The 20,480-nt window shown below is 42.2% G+C and overlaps 1 pseudogene; it reads left to right on the top strand.

The window, feature by feature from the left end:
* Window positions 1-5,599, top strand: part of LOC114087087 (E3 ubiquitin-protein ligase SH3RF1 pseudogene) — a 66,079-nt pseudogene extending 60,480 nt beyond the window's left edge.
* The last annotated feature ends 14,881 nt before the right edge of the window (window positions 5,600-20,480 follow it).

Genomic DNA, 20,480 nt, shown 5'->3' with positions numbered 1-20,480 from the left:
TGTTCATCATGAAAAATTATGTATGATGTTAACACATCTGAGATAGCTCATGTAAGTCATAAGAGAAAAAAACTGGGTAGAAGTTACATAGTAGATCTTTGCACTTTCTTTGCAATTTCTGCATAAACATGAAACTACTCTAAAATAAAATCTTAAGACACGGCTATATTTTTCCAAATACCTGCTCGTTTAATTACTCAGAATGTTAATTACTAATAATTGATATTCTTAACTAGTTCTTCATTTTGTTAAGAGCATTTATAACAAAAATATTTCAAACTAATAATGTAAGATAAGTATTTCTTTTATATATTTTATGTTAAAGTAATAACATGTTTAAATTTATCATTATTTATTTTGCTATTGCTAGGTTCTGGATTTTCTAAAAATTTCAAAACTTTAAAGAAAAAAATCTACATTTTAAAGACACTATTTCAAGCCATGGTTAAACTTTTTCAAAAGAGTGATGATAAAAAAATGTTACAAAAGCAGATTGATTCATTGTGAATGAATCATTCATCCCAAAGAATTCTTATCTTTTGTTTGTTTCTATGTATACCCTTTAACAGTAATAGTATCAAATATTTGTCACTGGGAAAAATATTCAAACAAAAATGTATACAGAATTTGTGACAATAACATATGATGCTTTCTAAAAAAAGAAAAATTTAAAAGAATATCAAAGTCAATTTCCTCCATGATGCTCTTCAGAAGTGGTAAAACTAGAGAAACATCAATGAAAGCATGGTTTATGAGTGTTTTATGGGGAAATTATATTTTAGAAATCACAAAAAAATATTGGATGCCCAAACTCTGGAATGTTTTCAAATGTAGTTGAATTTCTATGTAAGTTTCTCATTGATATAGCTAGTCATAAAGCTAATAAAAACAAAGAATCTATGGAGCTGGGATGTAACTCAGCGGTAGCATACCTTATCCAGAATTCAGGAGGCCCTGGGTTTGATCCCAAACACCATAGAATTTTTAAAAAATCAGTGCCTTATTTGTGTAATCAAATAGAAAGTGAACAATTACCACTCTTAGGAAATGTTAAGCCTGAAAAACAGTTAAGACTATCAGAATCAAAATACTCTTACTGTGGGTTGTATAATAGAAATAGCCTATTGTGAACAGATGTGTCACATCATAAAGTATATTCACATTAAATATCCTGTCAGAACAACCAAAAAGACTTTGATGATCATTTAGAAGGAGAAAATGGCTATATTAGATTAGAAAATTATTAAGAAATTATAAACATGATAATGATATAAAAATTCTCTATGCCATACTAGGCACTTTGACCTGTAATCACAGCTATTTTGGAGGCTGAAGCAGGAGCATCATAAAGTTTGAAGCCAGCCTCATTACCTCAGGATCTTAGTAAAACCCTGTCTAAAAATAATATTTAAAAAGGGCTGAAATTCATTGCTTGCCTAGCATGGTCAAGGTTATAAGTTTAATCCTCAACACCATAAATAAATTTAAAAGAATAATTCCAAACCAAGCATATAATATGAGATAACTAGGGCATTTATAGAAAAGGGTGGAAGACATTATGTTGAATACCCCCCAAAATTTAACTATATTTAATTATTTTTTCAGCTCATGATATTAACATGTCTAATCTCCACTTCTATAACTTCAAATTAATCCATTAAAATATGGTAAAAAGTGTATGTACTTTTTTAATTATTTCAAAATATGAGTTATACTCAACTCTATTCTAAAAACTACCTTTGAAGCACATAGAGGTACCAACATTTATAAAATGAAATCAAGCCATTTCCCACCCAAAGTAATATTTAGTAAGTACTAATATATACACACATAATTTCAAAAGAAATTAAAATTGATGAAATCAAAAGGTCACTGGTATGCTTTTAAATGCTATTTTGAATATAGGAGAAACACTTAATAGATTTCTCCAAAAATAACTTCTGATAATATATAAAGCATGCTTAGTAGAAGGTCAATTCCCTTGCTTGCAAGGAGTAAGAGAAACTAACTACTTGATGAATGTAAAACTTTAATAAGATATACGAATATGCTTTCTAAATTTGAAAAGGTAGAAAAGGTCTGTTTAAAAAAAGTCTATTTTTGGTAAATGTATCTTTTTTTTAAAAGAATCAACTGACTTTTCTCTTACACTCTGTAATTATTTCAGTGGTTTTAAGCATCATGTATTATCAATAGCTGGCATTTTAAAATATCACCATCCTCTTTCTATCTATAAAATTGATTGGCAAATTTTGCTCAGAATAATTTCAACCCAATTTGGAAAAGATCTGTGTGTGTGTGTGTGTGTGTGTAAATACATAATATTTTAAATAATTCCCCTGACACTTGGGTCCTGTCAAAGACACATTGTCTGTGTGTGGTGCTGGAATGGAACCCAGGGACTTTCAAATGTTAAGCAAGTGCTCTGCCACCAAGCTACACACACAGCCCCAAAGACCTTAATAAGCAGAAGATAATTAAAATTTTTTTGAGATAATGAGAATTGTCAAACAAGATAAATCAATCAAAACAAAGTAAACTAAAAAGTATATTTAAAAGTATTATTGATGAAAATAGCAGAAGTTCAAAGTTAGAGGAGAAATTAAAAATCAAACTGCAGAAACCTACCGCATAAAATTGGAAACCTAGAGGGAATGGGTGATATCCTAATAAAAATACACATTAACAAAAGATTAAAATAAGAAAACTATGAATGATCAATCAGCTTAAAAAGTTTGAAATGATGCTTATAGATCTCCCATTGGGGAAAAAAACAGGAACACAGATTCACAGTTGAGTGTTAACCGACTTTTAACAATTCTGGATTTACTTAAAATGTTCATGATCTAGGAGAAAAGAGTGAAATTATTACTTAAAATAAATTCTTCAATTAATTAAAATTAATTTTCTCAATTAATTTAAATTAATTTCTTCAATTAACTTTATGGTCTAATACCAAGCAAGACCTTATCTAGTCAAGATATTTCAGCAGACATAGAATATCAACACAGTATTTAGCATACCATTACAAATACACTGCCAATTAAACTGACTTACTCAACTAAAGACAAAATGTATTCTCAATCAAAATGTTGATTAATTTAGTTCCATAAAATCCATGAACTATTTTTTTCACAAATTCTGGCTTTATTAGAAATAACATATTTAAACGTAAATAACCTTGTGGGTTTCATACATCTACTTTTCCATTTTTAATATTTTTCCTGCTTTAACACAGTAAGAATAACAATTAGAACAATTCCTCCCCCCTCTGTGCCAGGGTTCCCCAGAAATCACCAAAATAGCTGAATTATGATGACAAGTAATCAGAGCCTCATGAAGGGATGTTTCCCTAAAGTAAACCTTGCTGAATTAATAAAGGAGAGCAAGGCTCCCTCCTCAGTGAAATCAGATTCACTCCCTCAGGGCATGGAGTGAATCTGATTTTTCTGCACTCTTTCAACCTTTTCCTTACCTGCTGCCTATTTATCCAGAAGTTTCTGGAAGATCTCTCTGAGGTTGCTCTGGGCATGCCTATAGACATGACCCACAGTATCCCCAAGCCAGGATCTCTCCAAGGCTAGTCTGAGAGCTCTAGGAGTCCCTGTAGATATGACTCATAGTGTCCCCAAGCAAAGCAACATTCTGAGGTTGCTCTGAGGAGAAGGGACCTCTGGATGATCCTACACACATGACCCACAGTACCTTCGAGTCAGGCATCTGCCTGAGGATGGTCTGAAAAGAATGGAGCTCAAGGTGTCCCTATAGCCTTGACCCACAGCTGGTCTGAGAACGGAGTTACAGCCTTGATCCACAGTATCCCCAAGCTGTGTGTCTCTCTAGGGCTAGTCTGAAGAGAAGGGAGCCCTAGACGTCCCTGTAGATACAACACAAAGTGTCCCCAACCTGGGACTATTCCTGAGTCTGCTCTAAGAGGAAGCTCCAAGTCCCCATACACAGGAACCACATTGTCCCCAAGCTGGGAGTATGCCTGAATCAGCTGAGAAGAAGGCAACTCCCTGTCCCAATACATATGACCCACGAGGGTACCCAAGCTAGGAGAGTCTCCTCAGACCAGAGGCACACAGGGGACATAGTGTCCCCGAGCTGGGAGTACCTCCTCAGACCCCTGGCACAAGGAGGACCCAGGGTCCCCGAGCTGGGAGTATGTCTTCAGACACAAGGCATACATAGAACCCAGGGTCCCCGAGCTGGGAGTATCTCCTCAAATCCTAGGCACACAGAGGACCCAGGGTCCCCGAACTGGGAGGACCTCCTCAGACCCGAGGCACACCGAGGACCCAGGGTCCCCGAGCTGGGAGTATCTCCTCAGACTGGAGGTACACAGTGAACCCAGGGTCCCTGAGCTGGGAGGACCTCCTCAGACCCCAGGCACAGGGAGGACCCAGGGTCCCTGCGCTGGGAGTATCTCCTCAGACCCGAGGCACACGGAGGACCCAGGGTCCCCGAGCTGGGAGGACCTCACACCCGAGACACACGGAGGACCCAGGATCCTGGAGCTGGGAGGATCTCCTCGGATCCGAAGCAGGTCTGAGGAGGAGCTCCGTATCCCCACACACAAGACCCACAGTACCTTCAAGCTGCGCGTCTCCCGGAGGCCGGTCTGAAGAGAATGGAGCTCTGCCGCTCCCTGCTGGTAGACCCACCAAACTCGCGATTGTTCCTGAGGCAAGAGCTCCAGACCTCACACTGAAGAAGGCAAGACAAAGATGGAACCGCGAGGCACCTCCCCCTGCTGACCCCGCCCAGTGCGGGACTCTGCTCAGCGCAGAGGCACCACTCCCTGATGGCCACGCCCAGTGCAAACCTCTGCTCATGCGCAGAGGCAGTTGCATACCTGGTCTTCTGGGCGAGTCTCTCTTTGTAACCACAGCTGTTACTGAATAGAATCTGTTCCACTTCCCAAACTAAGTCTGGCTGTGTTTATTTGTGGCATCACCAGAAGTGGAATCTAAGGAGAGGAGAAAAGGGAGGCCAAGAGATGACCTCTCTCAGACCCCGACCCCTGTACTCAACCAGGCCACCCACTGCTGTAGCCAGGGGCCAGGCAGGCAGAGGGGCAGATATGACATCTGCAGGGAGCCCCTGGACACTTCACTCTTGTGCCCAAGGGCAGAAGGCCAAAAAAAAAGGTCAACACAGAGGCCTCTGCGAAGTGTAGTCTTTGAGACGAAGTGACAGTGATGTAGCCAAGGACTACCGAATTTAAGGATCATGGGTTTTAAGAAAAGCAGTTAAATCCCAGCCCATGTTGACTACTTTCAAGGTTGGGAGACCCTGAACTCACACCAAGACCCCAGCAGCCTCTGGTGCACCCCCTTGCCCTGGGGCAGTCTAGATAATTCAGTCTGTCTTTCTTTCCCAGCTCTCACCATGAATGCCTCTGGGAGGTGCACAGTTATTCCCAGAGATTCTGGACAGTCTAATTTGATGTTCTGCCCACACAGTCCTCACCAGGCAGGACCATCAGAGCTATGTGCTACATACTATCCCAAGTGCCCTGGAGGACCCTGGCAGTGGAGACTGGTGTTCTGCCCATGTAGCCTTCATTCAAGAAGGCTATGGGGACTACAAGTAGCAGATTCACCCTCATACCCCATGCAGACTTCACTGCAGAGGCATCTGGGGGCTTTAGGACCCCCATGATCATGGACATTGTAGCCTTGTGCTAGGTTGGTGCAGCCCACACTAAAATTGTCCTCAGAGCTTTGAGGCCCCAGGAATTCTTGGTATTGTAGTCCAGTTTGCTCAAGCATTCCTGACCTCACAGTTCTAGAGCTGTGGGCTATTGATTACTCTGGGCAGTGCAGTCCATCCTACCTAAGTGGATCTCACCATCAAGGCTCCCAGTATCAGAACACCACAAGCCTGCCTGGACACCCCTGAGGAGTCTGGGTAGTGCAATACAAATCTTGCCCATGCAGTTGTCAAGAGGTAGGTGTCTGGGAGCTGCAGGCCCCAGGGGATTCTAGTAGTGTATTCTTGCCTTCGGCCTGCACAGCTCTCACTGTGGAGGCCTCCGAGTGGCAGGCCACACAGGCACCTGGACATCTCCAAGAATTCTGTGTAGTGTAGTTCAGTTCTCTACCCTGCAGCCCTCACCACAGAGTATTTTGGAGGCTGCAATTTCCTGAGGATTCTGGGTAATGTAAGTCAGTGTTTTGCCTATGTGCCTCTCCTGTGAGGGCCAAGATAAATGCAGGCCACATGCTTGCTTGGTAATGAAGACCTCACTGTGTATGGTTCTTGGACTGTAGGTTTCACAGTCACCAGGGTAACCCCAGGAATTATGGATAGTGTAATCTGACCTTTAGCATGAACAGCCTTTGCTGTGGAGGCCTCTGGGAGTTGCAGGCCACTTGCTTACCCAGGCAACATGTCCCCCTAATGATTCTGGGTAGTATAGTTAAGTTCTCTTTCCTACAATTCTCATCACAGAGGATCCTGGGAGCTGCTGGCACTAAGATTTGTGGGTAACATAGTTCTGTGTTTTACCCATTCACCACAGAGGGTTCTGAAAGCTATAGCCCATGAGGATTGTAGGTAATGTAGGCTAATGATTTGATCACCACAGAGGAGCCTAGAAAGTGCAGCCCATGAGGATTCTGGATAATGTAGTCTAGCATTTGCCTGTACAGCCCTGTTGGGAGGACCACAAGAACTGCAGACCCATGTTTTCCCTGGTACCCTGGAGATTCTAGGTACTGTAGCTCTCATCACAGAAACCTCTGTGAGTTATAGGCTGAATACCAGGCTCAGGGCAGACATACCCTGCATTGAGCCTGGTGTTCTGCCTTTGCAGCTCTCAACTCAGAGGCTCCTAGGAACAGCAGCCACCCAAGGGATATTAGAAGCATAGTTTGCCATTCTGCCACACAGACCTCACTGTAGAGGTCTCTGCAAGCTGCAGGTCTCTGAGGGCTCTGGGTCATGCAGTCTGTCATTTGGTCCATACTGCCCTCAATGCAGAGGACTCTAGAAACTGCAGATCCTGAAGGATTCTGGGTAGCACAATCCATCATAACCTTTGCAGCTCTTGCCCCAGAGCCTCCTGGGAGTTGCTGACCACATTCTCCATAGCCACTCCTGAGGACTCTGGGCAGTGTAATAACCAAACACTGAATAAGTGTTCTCTTTTCTACATTGTATCTGAAATAAAAGGGCCACACTGCCATTTTAAAACCTGGCTTTTTTCTGTTTTAACTATGTCTATTTCTTATTATTAACACTGTTTCTTAAATGTTTAAGAGATCAAAAGCTATCCTTTCACTTTTTGCTAGTCCTGCTAACATATGCAGACCTGTGATTATAATTATTATACACTATGGATTCTAAATTTTACTTTAAAAGTTAAACTTATTTAATTGTGATACTAACCATTACTAGCTTTTTCATATTTTGGACATATTCATGTTCTTACAGTATACAAGTCCTTTAAAATGTAAGGCTTGGGAGAGCCCTTTACCAAGATGATGTTCTCTAAACTAAAACTATCTGAAGCAATAGTCTCTTGCAGGTTTATATAGAAATAACAAATTTGATTGGTATTTATTTATGTTATTTAATGTTTTATAACTGGATAAAGGTAACCTGTTATCAATAAGTTATATATAAAAATTTGTGTTACTCTTTATACTGGGATGTGAATTTAAATGTATTTTTGGAAAGTAATAAGCAGAGCCTGGTTTGTTTAAAGGCTGATACTGTGAAATATGCATTTTGCCACTTTTTCCACGAAAAGGAAGTTAAGAGCTCTCTTAGCCTTTCTGTTTTATTCATGTTTCAGATGTAATATTGTTTGTTTGTTTTAATTATAAAGAAAAGAGGGTTATTTTGGCTCAAGGTTCTGGTCCAAGATTGAAGAGCTGAATCTAGTGATGGCCTTCTTGCTGGCAGAATATCGAGGTGGCTCAGTACATCATATAGTGAGGGAAGGGACTAGTATTCTCAAGATACCTAGTGTCTATAGCAGCCTCACTGTCCAGTTAACCCATAAGTAAGTCCATTAATCTGTTCATGGTGTGAATGGATCAACCTTTCTCAAGTTAACCCATAAACCTGTTAATCTGCTAATAATGTGAATGGATCAATCTTTCACAGGACAAAGCTCTGATTGCTTTATGACCTCTTAAAGGTCCCATTTATTTTTCTTTCTTTTTTTTTAACTGAGGATTTTACCCAGGGGTATTTTCCACAGAGCTACATCCCCAGTACTTTTTAATTTTTTCTTTTGAGACAAGATTTTGCTATATTGATGAAGTTGGCCTCAAACTTGTATCTTCTCCCTCAGCCTTCAGAGTCTGAAGGATTCTGGGCAGCACAGGCCATCATAACCTTTGCAGCTCTGGGACTTCAGGTGTGTTCCACCTTGCCTTGTGGTTCCACCTCATTTATTTATTTATTTAATTTGTTCAAATTAGTTATATATGGCATATTGACATACACAAATGGAGCACATCTTCTCATTCCTCTGGCTGTACATGGTGCAGAGTCACTCCAGTTGTGCAATCATACATGTACATAGGGTAATAATGTCTGTCTCATTCTACCGTCCTTTCCATCCCCACAGCCTTAATCTTCCCCTCACAGCCCTCTACACAAACCAAAGTTACTTCATTCTTCCCTACCTCCCTACCACACTATGGATCAGTATCTGCTTATCAGAGAAAACATTCAGCTTTTGTTTTGGGGGGATTGGCTCATTTCACTTAGCATGATATTCTCTAGTTCCATCCATTTACCTGCAAATGCCATAATTTAATTCTTCTTTATGGCTGAGTAATATTCCATTGTGTATATGTACCACATTTTCTTTATCCATTCATCTGTTGAAGGGTATCTAGGTTGGTACAATCACTTATATATTGTGAATTGATCTTCTATAAACACTGATGTGGCTTCATCACTGTGGATGCTGATTTTAAGTCCTTTAGGTATAAATTGAGAAGTGGGATAGCTGGATCAAATGGTGGTTCCATTCTGAGTTTTCTGAGGAATCTACATACTGCTTTCCATAGTGGTTGCACCAATTTGCAGTGCCAACAGCTAGGTATGAGAGTACCCTTTTCCCCACATCTCTGCCAACACTTATTATTGCTTGTATTCTTGATAATTGCCATCTGACTGAGATGAAATCTTAGCATAGTTTTGATTTGCATCTCTCTAATTCCTAGAGTTGATGAACATTTTTTTTCATTTGTTGATTGATTGTATTTCTTTTTCTGTAAAGTGTCTGTTCAGTACCTTAGCCCATTTATTGATTGGATTATTTGTTTTTAGGGTGTTAAGTTTTTTGTGTTTTTTATATATCCTGGAGATTAGTGCTTTATCTGAGGTGCATGTGGTAAAGACTTTCTCCCATTCTGTAGGCTCTCTCATTATGTTATTGATTGTTTCCTTTGCTGAGAAGAAATGTTTTAGTTTGAATCCATGTCATTTATTGATTCTTGATTTTATTGCTTGCACTTTAGGAGTCTTGTTTAAAAAAGTCAGGTCCTAAGCCACCATGGTGAAGATTTGGGCCAACTTTTACTTCTATTAGGTGAAAGATCTCTGTTCTAGTGTGTAAGACTATGATCCACTTTGAGTTGATTTTTGTGCAGGGTGAAAGATAGAGGTTTAATTTCATTTTGCTACATATGGATTTTCAGTTTTCCCAGGGCCATTTGTCTCTTATGTTTCCAAGTGAATTTTCATTATTGCTTTTTTTGGTCTATGAAGAATACCATTAGGATTTTAATAAGAATTGCATTTAATCTGTATAACAGTTTTGGTAGTATGGGCGTTTGGACTATATTAATTCTGCCTATCCAAAATCATGGGAGATCTTTCTATCTTCTAAGATCTTCTTTAATTTCATTCCTTAGTGTTCTGTAGTTTTCATTGTAGAGGTCTTTCACCTCTTTTGTTGGATTGATTCCAAAGTACTTTATTTATTTATTTATTTATTTATTTATTTATTTATTTATTGAGGCTATTGTGAATGAAGTGGTTTTCCTAATTTCTCTTGCAGTGGATTCATCACTTAGTGTAGAAACATTTTTGATTTATGGATATTGGTTTTATATACTGCTATGTTGCTGAATTCATTTATTAGGTCTAGAAGTTTTCTGGTGGAATTTTTTGGATCTTCTAAAAATAGAATCATTATTAGCAAATAGTAATAGTTTGTGTTCTCCTTTTCCTATGAATATCCCTTTAATTTCTTTTGTCTGTCTGATTGCTCTAGCTGGAGTTTCAAGAACTTGGTTGAATAGAAGTGATGAAAGAAGGCATCTCTGTCTTGTTCCAGTTTTTAGAAGGAATGCTTTCAATTTTTCTCCATTTAGAATGATGTTGGCCTTGGGCTTAGCATAGATAGCTTTTACAATGTTGAGGTATTTTCTGTCTATCCCTAGTTTTTCTAGAGTTTTTAACATGAAAAGGTGCTGTATTTTGCCAAATGCTTTCTCTGCACCTATTGTGACAATCATATGATTCTTGTCTTTAAGTATATTGATGTGATGTATTATGTTTATTGTTTTTAGTATGTTGAACCAACCCTGTGTCACTAGAATGAACCCCACTTGATTGTGTACACTACCTTTTTAGTATTTTTTTATGCAATTTGCCAGAATTACAAATTTTATTGAGAATTTTTGCATCTATGCTCATCAGGGATATTGGTCTGAAGTTTTCTTTCCTTGATGTGTCTTTGTCTGGTTTTAGTATCAGGGTGATACTAGCTTCATAGAATATTTGGAAGGTCTCTCTCCTTTTCTATTTCATGGAACAATTTGAGGAGTATTGGTATTAATTCTCTCTGAAGATCTTTTAGAATTTGGCTGAGAATCCATATGGTTCTGGGCTTTTCTTGGAAGGTAAGCTTTTAATGGTGTCTTCTATTTTCTTGCTTGAAATTGATATGTTTAAATTGTGTGTGTCCTCCTGATTGTGTTTGGACAGATGATATGCCTGTATCTTTAAGATTTTCTATTTTACTGGAGCATAAATTTTCAAAATGGTTTCTAATTATCTTCTGTATTTCAATAATGTATGACATGATATTTCCTTTTTCATCACAAATTTTAGTAATTTGAGGGTTTTTTCTCCTTCTTTTTGTTAGGGTGTTTAAGGGCTTATCAATCTTATTTATTTTTTCAGAACCTTACAAGAAGGGCTCTTGATTTCTAGCAACAAGCTTCAATCTCTGGCCACACAGCAACCAAGCAACAGCAGCAGCCACCCTCACCAAGTCAGAATCCACGAAGGTGCTAAGCTAACACTGCAAATCTCTCCATCAGTTTAATAGGTGACTTAAAGAACATGTGCCCTCCATGATGATCTAGTCCCAGAACACCTACCTACATGGCTAAACACCCATCTCTGCCCTGTTCTGTAGGCCGAAGCTGTCAATTTCTGTGGCAGCTGTAAGAAAGTACCACGAGTGGGTGACCTAAAGCAGCAGAAATGTGTTCTCCACAGTCCTGGACGCTGGGAGTCAGAGTCCAGGTGGCAGCTGTGCTTCCTCTGCAGGCTCTGGGGGAGGGCCACCTGCCTCTTCTAGCTTTTGGGGTCTCCCACATTCTTTTGGCTTGTGGTAGCATAACTGCAATCTGCCTTCATCTTCTCATGACCTTCTTTACTCTGCCTCTTTCAGTGTCTCCCCTCATCTTGTAAAAACACCAGCACTCCTGGATTAGCACCCTAACTTCCTGTGATCCCCTCATTTGTTGATTACATCCACAAACAGCTTGTTTCTAAACAAGGCCACAGTCACAGGTACCAGACTTAGGACTTCAACAAGTCTTCTTGGGGGCTACAATTCAACCCATGATAAGGATTTTTGAGGAAGTTCCCCCCAGAGCCCTTTCTTTCTCCTAATTTTCAATTCAAATTTTTATAGAAGTATAATCTGCATGACTTTCCATGATCAGTTGCTATCTCATTCTTTTTACTGCAGCATTTTAATTACCAAGCACAACAGATTTTGCTCGAGTGCTAGAAATTACCTGGAGCACATGCGTATTGCCCACCATCTTTACCATTTGATTTACCTATTCTGGAGTTGATTCTAATTTTTCCAGGTCCACTGACTCCTCTAGAGCTCACTTGCTCTGCTCACTCATGACCAAGGACTCCTGGGAGCTGTGCACTGTGATCCTGAGCAACTACTTGCTTCAGGCTCACTAGCGCCCCCTGGCCTCCTAAAGCCCACACCACCTCATGCCCACTGGGTCCCCTGGCCTCCTGAGGCCCACACCAGTGTCTCTGGTCTTATAAGCCTCACATGATTGTAATAGACTCCAAAGTGATGAGTCTACTTTGGTGTCGTCTTGCACTACCAAACTGCTTTTCATGTGACTCCTTTAATTAAAACTTTCTGAAAATATGTCTTTCTTTGAGAAACAAAAAAGAATTCTTTAACTTAAAATGAAAAGTATTATAGAAATTAACTCTATATGTGTCATGCTGATGGAAAAAAATCACATCCAGATTGCTTATATATATTGTGTCAAAATAAATTAGATTTATAGCAGGGAACCCAAGACCCTTCAGGACCCCAATCTTTTATGAAATTGAATTTCATTCCTGTCTCTTTTCAAAGGTAGAAAATAGAAGTCATTTTAACTTAGTGGTAAATCATTTAACAATAAATTATTTAGCGAAAAATATTTCTTTTTTAATGATAATGGCTAATATTTGGCAAGTATGAAATCAATACCTGCTTATTGCAGGAAATTTGAAACATACCCAGCACTGGCTCACCTCTGAACTTTCTTGCACTGTCTCACACATGAGCTTTGGGGAAAAGGTTCATATCTAAACCATAATGATCTTGACTCTTCCTGAAGGATCTGATGGAGAGGAAGGAAGTGAGAAGTTTGCAGACCACAGCACTAGTGAAACTTTGAGAGCAATTTTCTAGAAGTGAGATGCCCAGATCAGAGAAGAGCCACTCCTTCACCTTTCATGATGGAAGACCTCACCAAACAACCTGATCTTCTCATTTGCATTCTTGCTTCAAAGTGGCCCAGCATGGTTCTGAACTCAACTGCCCAAGAAAGAGATCCTGGTGTCACATGGCTGTTTTATGTTCTTTCTGATGCAGTTTGTGAACCTGGCTAGTTAAAGATGCACTTGGCTTCACAGCTCTGTCTAGCCTCCCTTCCATCAAGAAAAGAGACTGAGGATGGCTTTGATATGGAAATGGTTGACTGTGAAAGCTCCCAGAAGGTACAGCAGCAGTCAAGAGTGTCCATTGATGTCACCTGTGGCCAAATAAAAAAGCGAAGTCTCTGTTTAATCCCTGCCTCATCCTCCTTTCTCCGTCTTTTGAACTAGGGCAGCAGTTCAGAAGAACTATGGACTACAAAGTTGCATTCTCTCACATTTTACATGTTGAAAACTCACCATCATCATGTGATGGCAACAGGAGACTGAACCTTGGAAACGTGATTGGGTCATGAGGTAGAACCCTTGGGAATGGGATTAGTGTCCCCAGAAAAGAGTCTCCAAATCTCCACCCCTTTCCTCCCATGAGGATACGAAAAGAGAATGGTTGTCCATAAACTAGGATTGAGGCCTTCACCAGACACCTGATCTGCAGGAACTTTGACCTTGGACTTTGTAATCTTTAGTACTATGGCAAATACATTTCTGTTGTTTATAAAGTACCAGTTCATGAAATTTTGTTAAATCATTTCAAATTGCCTAAGATAAGAGGGTGCAGGAGATTGCCATGTGACAAATCTGAGTAATGTTATGATGGCTTACTTCTTCCCTTCAATCTGCTAGTTCTTGAAGCCCAGTGCCAAGGATTCTACTTCCAGTCCTGGACATGCATTAGGAATTCTGTCACCACAGTCTCCTCCTGATCCAATCATTATTCTTTCTGAGCTAGATCAGCACACTCGCATTGAGCATTATTCTTGTGCTAGCAAGAGATACTGAAAAAGGTGAAAACAATTCTTGCCTTAAGGAAGTCAAAATTTAGTAGGGAAAGCAGTAAGTTAAAAGATACAGATATTCTGAAATTGTCAATCTCTAAAAAATATTCTGCAAACAAGAAACAGGATACAAAATAGGTAACGTGTTAAGAGAGAAATTACTTGAGAACCCCAGTGCCATTTGTCCCGGCATCAGCAGAAGCCTCTCAGTGGTGTGGAGATAATTTATGTCAAAACTAAGAAAAGAAGCTGCAAGGAAATAGAGTCAGCAGGCACCTCACCCAGAAGTCTGGGAAGCAATGACCAAGTCAGGGACAGCAGCGCATGTGTACTCCTGGTGATTTGTGCTGTCACACCTGGCACATTGCTGGCTTTGTTGCAATTCCATATACAAAGTGAACAGACTTTCTGCGGCACGGATTATCTACCCATTTAATAAAGGCATACCCCAGGTTTCTTCCTTAGGCTGCCTGGACTCAGTCAACCTACCTGGGAGAGAGTAGTTGCTCCGTTACAACTTGGCCAACTCTGCAAGGGGAATTACAGACATTTTCACTTTTACTAGCCATAAGCAGAGGCTGTTGGAAGAACATTGATTGAGGGAAGCAAAATGTTAGTGTTTATGGTGACCTAGAAAGAAACACCATGGGGACCCTGTGTTGCAGTTGAAGTACCCATGTTCCCTGTCTACACCCTATTCCAACACCCACATCCCCATGCCACAATCTACCTCGTTTCCTATTCCCAGAACCTATATTCCTGCTTTTAAGCACATCTGGTGTTGGGCCAAGGAGAATGTCCTGGAGATTGCACAGGGGCACTGTTCTCCAGCTGCAGCAGGGGTGTGAGTGAGGCTGAGCTGTGCCTGGAGCATGCGCATGAGGGTAGGAACAGACCAGAGAGGACAGCAGACCTGAGAGAAGGGCCAGGGCACTGAGAGTTAGGGAAGGAGAAGCTTCCATTGAGAAGACTGACATTTTAGGCAACCTTCAGCGCTCACCATCCACTGACCTTAAGACTCAGGGAGTACTCACCTCCACTGACCACGAGGTCGAGGGAACGTTCTGACAATGGAGTCCAGGGAGTGCTCACTGCAACTGACCATGGGGTCCAGGGAGTGCTCATCACCACTGACCATGAGGTCCAGGGAATGCTCTGACCATGGGGTCCAGGGACTCCTCACTGCCACTGACCATGAGGTCCACGGAGTGCTCGCCGAGCCTAGGGAGCTCTCACCACCACTGACCATGGCACCCAGGGAGCACTCACCACCACTGAACAGGGGATCCAGAGGGTGCTTACCAACACTGACCATGGGGTCCAGGGAGTGCTCACTGCCACTGACCATGAGGCTCATGGAATGCTCACTGCCACTGACCATAAGGTCCAGGGAATGATCACTGCTACTGACCATGAGGTCCAGGGGGTGCTCACTGCCACAGATCATAAGGTCCAGGGAATGCTCACTGTCGCTGACCATGAGGCCCAGGGAGTGTCCCTGACTCCTGACCATGAAGTACAGGGACCTTCAGCATATAGACTCCCCTGCTACTGAGCTTGCACTCCCAGGAGGATTGCTGCCTTTGAAACAGGTGAATGTGCTGATGTGACGGAGCTCCTAGGGCTGTTTTGGGTTGAGACAGTTTTTTAAATCATCAAGTACAGACTTTGGAGACTGTGTGGGATTCAGTTGCATGCGTTATAGAAATGACCCACAGGCCTGAAATTAGGCCGTGGTTGGAACAGCACAGAGGGTCTCCAGTTAAAGCTTCCCTCAGGTCTTGGAAAACCTTGCTGCAGTCCCTGGGCCTGACACCGGGTGGTGCTTCTACACCATTATACCCAGGCCTCTTCAGCAAACCAGGGATTGGTGGGCCCTGTCCCAGATTGAGCTGGTCAGCAGGGCCTTGCCCCTCCCTGCCTTCCTCTATAGTAACCTTCTTCCTCTTGAAGCCACAGAAGGTGGCTTAAGGTAGCATTAAATTTGTCTTTCATTGTTTGAGGTGATGGGTTTTTACTTTATTTTATTTTTTTGGTACAAGGATTGAACCCAGGGGTACTTAACCTCTGAGGCACATCCCCAGCCCTTTTTATTTTATTTTTAAATTTTGAGACAGAGCCTCACTGAGTTTCTTAGGGCCTCACTAAGTTGCTAAGGCTCGTGATCCTCCTAAACTTGTGATCCTCCCCAGCCATTGGGAGGCTTGGCCACCACTTCTGGCTAAGGTAACCTATGTGGAAGCTTTTGTTTCATGATGGATATTAAGGGATATTTAAAAATACTTTTTAAAAGGGCAAGACTATGCCATGAGGTTCAGTTTTTTTTTTCTTGGATGCTAAAATGATATTAAAAACTTATTTTCTTTGTCAGAGTAAAACTTATTCCCAGAGGGTTCTGCCCCAAAGTTCACATTACTTCTTGTTCTTGCCTGGAGGAAAGAAGCCATTTTGAAGTTATATTCATAAAATTACAGAATGAAAGAACTTTTAAAATCATAAAATGTTAAAAATGGGGGGGGGGAGTGTAACTTTTAGTGCCAGTCACAAGATTTAGCTGGGAAAGAAGTTTCCGGTCTTGACATGGCGAGGACATGCTTGTATCCTTCCAACGACCTTGGCACCAGTGCCACTTGACAGGCCTGTTTTCCTCATAGACGTCTGCCAACACTTTCCCTTGGTGGGAGGAAAGGAAGGCTGCCACATTGGAGCTTCCTTCCTCTGCTGCCATCAGGAGGACTCCAGGCCTCTCTGAGTGCCTCCCTGGCTCTCCAGTGCTCCAGCCCCTTCCATGCCGTCCTCAGCAGGCACTACTGGATGCAGTCAGCCTCTGACAGTGCTGCCTGGTCTCACAGCTGGCTCGGGGCAACCCTGGCACCCATCGTGGTTGTTTTGTGCTTATCTGCTTTTCTGCTTTCTTGAGCACTTCCCACTCTGACTGGCATGGCTCCCTCTAGCCCTCAGTCAGCTTTCCCAAGGCCCAGCCAACACCACCCAGTCACCTTCTCTCAATAGTCTTTGACATCTCTCTACCATTGCTGAGTGTGAGAGATTGTCTTCATTTCCACTTCTCCAGTTAGTGCTTTATCTTGGCTTAATTACACAACTCTCTGTTTAAAGTACCCATTTTCTTTCATGCTTCTAAAAGCCAAACTTGTGAACTAGAAGAATATGTGAGATCAAATCTAAATAAACTACCTTTCAATATAAGTAAGTTGTTAGCAAAAGGCCCAATACATATTTAACAATCATTAAATAAAGGGCATTATTAATTGAAATTCTCCAAACAATTTAATTCAACACACTTTCCAATATCAACTAGATGGAAAATGCTTTATATTAGAGAAGGCAGGATTTAATAATCCGCAATCTTATTCTCCCAGAAGCTCAGAGACTATGGGAGAATATAGATATCTACATGGGTAACAGAAAAACATATGATCCTTCTCCTTAGAGACTGTGGGAAGAATGACAGAATATGAAAGGAGAATCTAGGGGTCACGTGATAGTGGAGATGACAGTGTTTATGGGGTGCAGAGTGATCTCAGCCCTGGAACTGCCTAATTGTTCTCCTCTGAAATCACCTGGTACCAGAAATCTCTGCTGCTGTGCATCTCAGTTCCCCTGAGAGGTCCCTCACTCTCGCCCTCCCAGGGGGAAGGCACACTGCTGTCATATGTCCTGTTGGCTTTTCTGGGAAGGCTTCTTGCTGTCTACCTCTAGGGCATTGCCTTTTTAAAAAAATTTTTAATATCTTCACTTTATTAATTTATTTTTATGTGGTGCTGAGAATTGAACCCAGTGCCTCACATATGCCAGACAAGCGTTCTACCACTGAGCCACAACCCCAGCCCCTGGGGTGTTTTTACATTAGTGGCATAGAGCAACTAGTCTCTGGGGCCATGTTGCCCTCTGAGGTCTTGGAAGTGAGCCCAGGTGTGCAGTCAGCCTTGGGGTACCTAGAGGTAGGGCAGGGGACCCTGCATTTTTGTGACCACATGGTCTCCATACTTGGTGCTCTTCCCCAGTTTTCCAGGAGACTCACTGGTCCAGGGGACACCATGCTGGGGTCCTGTTAGTCATTCCAGATCCCTTTTCCACCCCTTGTTGCTCCCTAACTTCAGGGAAACATCCCCAAAGCCCCCTTTCCCTCTAGTCCTGATTCCACCTGTGGCAGGTACTGGGGGGAGATGGAAGGTTCCTGGCCAGACTCTCTCTGTAGGCCTCTGGTTGGCAGAGGCTTGTGCTTCTGAGGCAGGGCTTGGCCCTTGGTCAGCCCTGAGTCCTCACTGTGCTTTACTCCACCCTCCATCCCAGGAAAGCAGGGGCTTTCCCTCTTTCTTACTTCTGCTGCATTCTTGTATAAACCTCTCTTATTACAATTTCTTTTTTGTTGGGGGGGGTACCAGAGATTGAACCCAGGGGCATTTAACCACTGAGCTACATCCTCACCTTTTGGGAAGGCTTCTTGCTCTCTACCTCTAGGGCATTGCCTTTTTAAAAATTTTTTTAATATCTGCACTTTATTAATTTATTTTTTATTTTGAGACAGGGTCTTGCTAAGCTTAGGGCCTCCCTAAGTTGCTCAGGCTTTCCTTGAACTTGTGGTCCTCCTGTCCCAACCTCTCCAGTTTCTAGGATTACAGGTATGTGCCATTACTCCTGGCCTTATCACAATTTCTTCAGCCACCCACTGAGGATGCTGCCTTATCCTGCTGAGGTCCTGAGTGGCACAGATACCCAGAAGCAGAGTCCAGTGTTGGGCCAGGGTGGTGGGCCAGAGATTTGGTGGATGGTCTTTCCTCCAGCCACAACCTGCTCACCAATGTCCTGACTACAAAGGCAATGTCTCATGAGGAAACAGGACCCCTTGATGGGACTGTAGTCTTAGAGGATCTGAGCAAGGGTTAATTGTCATGACATGCGACTAAATCAGGGTCACTTCAAATGAATTGGGTTGGCATGAAATAATCACACAGAGACAGAGAAAATACCTTTTTCTTGGGGTTCAGTGATGGTTCCTCATCCCCAGCTCCCACAATGGAAGCAAGAGAGGCAGCCAAAGTGAGAGAGAGCACACCTGAAGCCCTATTTATTGAGGAGAAGGTAATTGAGAAAGTTCCACCCAAGAGATTGGGTTTCAGGGGGATGTAGCCCAGTCTCATTGGGTGATGCCCACTTTCAAAACTGTAACTCCCCTGCCATGCGGAGATGGGTATCCACCTACTTCCATGAGCAGCGGAAGCCAGTCTACACATTTCTATTGCTCAAAGCTAGGGGGTGCTCAGCTCCTATGTGGCAACTCCCCACAGTTAATGCTCTGCTGTGCCGTCTGGAAATTCTTAGTAATTTTTTAGCAAGAAGCTCTGGTGACCAGTCCTGTGGGGACTTGGACTTGAGGGCAGTTCATTGGTGAATCTGCTCCCAGGGGAACTCTTGGTGTCACTTCTTACTCCTCACGGATCTTACTGTGTTGGGACATCTGCATCCTGGTTGAAGACACAACAGGCCAGCCTCAGCGCTCTCTTCTGTGTCCTCCAGCTGTTCTTAGCCTAGGGTTAGTGCTCTTTCCTCTCCATCAACTGGCCCTCAGGAAGGCTGGAGCCAGGCCAGGACAGGGTGGAGAGTCTGGCCTTAGAGCTCTCTCCAATTATTCTGTTTATGTTCTGATGCACCCTTGTCTGCTTGGCCTTGACTTCTGTGACAGACTGGAATTCCGGAGTCTGGGCTTCGGAAAAGGAAGAGGCCTTACAACTCCTTCCTGGGCCCTGGGCTTTAGTTGAACCAACACCATCATTTAGAGCTGCAGTGTGCAGTTTCAGGTTCAGAGGCAGATGGCAGCTTGCATTCTGCTAGCCAGACAGCACTTAGGATTCTGCTAGCCAGTCACCTAGGAGTCTGCTAGCCAGTCAGCATCTTGGAGTCTGCTAGCCAGTCACCTTTGCTCTTTCCCATTGTTTCCTGAGTGCACAATCATCCAAAGCTCAAGAGATGCATTACTAGTCAACAGGTGGAAAAAGGTACAGAACTCACCTTCATTCCCCTCTGCTCCTCAGCAGGAACATCCTGCTGGACATCCAGACTGTGCCTGTGTTAATATTTAAAAGTATGCATCTGCACACACATTTGTAAAATATAATTGCACCATAACTGTGTATGCCTATCAGTTTCTGGGCTGTTTGGTTTTTGTCTTACGTGAAACATCTTATTGGGCTCTCCATGTGGCTCCATGATGTCTGCCCAGCATCTTCTTCTGGCAGTGTTCACAGGCTGGAGTCCATGGTCCTGTGGCATTTGTACTGCTTACCACCTTCCTGTACAGCCAGCCCTGGCCCTACAAGTCTAAGGGTGAACATTCTCCAGGACATACCTAGTAGTGAGCTTGTTCCATAGGTAGTGTTGAGCATGCTATTCCTGTTCCCATTCCTGATGGTGTGACATGACTTGATATCAATTTTATTTCACTTTTTATTAGTTCATTATAGATATACATAATATTGGGGTTCATTTTGACAACATTATACATTCTTAAGC

Source organism: Marmota flaviventris, chromosome 12 (assembly GCF_047511675.1).
Source record: "Marmota flaviventris isolate mMarFla1 chromosome 12, mMarFla1.hap1, whole genome shotgun sequence".
Classification (NCBI taxonomy): domain Eukaryota; kingdom Metazoa; phylum Chordata; class Mammalia; order Rodentia; family Sciuridae; genus Marmota; species Marmota flaviventris.
This window is presented reverse-complemented; position numbering and strand designations above follow the sequence as displayed.